At 36.8% G+C, this 1,121-nt stretch overlaps 1 protein-coding gene across 1 annotated transcript in view; it reads right to left on the bottom strand.

Annotated features, from left to right (window-relative positions):
* KCTD16 (potassium channel tetramerization domain containing 16) overlaps positions 1 to 1,121 on the bottom strand; it is a 437,534-nt gene that overhangs the window by 181,326 nt on the left and 255,087 nt on the right. The window lies entirely within an intron of this gene.

Here is a 1,121-nt window from a genome sequence, read left to right as displayed (position 1 = left end):
AGCCAGAGTGTTTCTTGGAGGCCAAGATGGCCAAACTTCATCTCTCATACTTTGGACACATTTTCAGGAATCACTGGAGAAGGATATTATGTTTGGTAAGATGGAGGGTCAGAGAAAAAGAGGAAGACCTTCAACAAGATGGATTGGCCAAATGGCAGCATTGATGGACTCAAGCATGGCAACAGTAGTGAGGTTGGCCTAGGATCAGGCAGTATTTCATTCTGTTGTGCATAATGTTGCTATGGGTCGCTACTGACTCAATGGTACCTACAACAACATTGCTTTTATGTGTGGTTACATATGACAGGTAATCTTTGTAGAGTTTAGATATTCATCAGGATTTCACCTGATCATAGGTAGTAGAATAGACAGTATCTAGGGAAAAATTCTAGGAATTCAAAGCAACCACTAAAAATGAATGCCAACCTTGAGTGCTTAAAAATATTTCTGGTCAAGGAATCATTAACTATCATAAGAATCTCAGATATGTCCCTGGAAACAAAATCTTAAGACCTATTGAACAATACAAATATGACAGCACATATATAATAATCAGTAGCAGTCCTTAAAATTTTCTAAGTCTCTATATACTGACAGTGGACAATGTCAATGATATATGAAGTGACAAAAACAAGTTACAGAATAATTTTCTAAAAGTTGCAGAATGTTGTTTATGTTACAAATTTCATATCACCACTCATCTGTCAGTTTGTCATATTGTAGTGGCATACATGTTTCTGTGTATGATTATGGAAAATATTCCACCATTATACTAGTAAGTTTACCCATCCATGGTGGACAGATTTCAGCTGATCTTCTAGACTTAGACAGCCTAGGAAGAAGGAGAGACAGACCACTTCCAAATATTTAGTCACTGAAAACTTGTATTTAGAGACCACTTCAAAGATTTGATATAACAGGCACTAAAGTCCAAAGACCAGAAGAGTTGTGGGATGACATCTAGAACATCACACATGAAGAAAACTAAAGTTCATTAAGAAGACAGTAAAGAAGGAAAAGATCAAAATGGATGTCAGAAGAGAATCTGAAACTTGATTTCCAGCATGTTGTTGTTGTTGTTATATGCCTTACAGTCGGTTCCGACTCATAGCGACCCTGTA

Source organism: Chrysochloris asiatica, unplaced genomic scaffold, assembly GCF_000296735.1.
Source record: "Chrysochloris asiatica unplaced genomic scaffold, ChrAsi1.0 scaffold00232, whole genome shotgun sequence".
Lineage (NCBI taxonomy): Eukaryota > Metazoa > Chordata > Mammalia > Afrosoricida > Chrysochloridae > Chrysochloris > Chrysochloris asiatica.
Note: the sequence above shows the minus strand (reverse complement) of the source record. Positions and strands in the feature narration are given on the sequence as shown.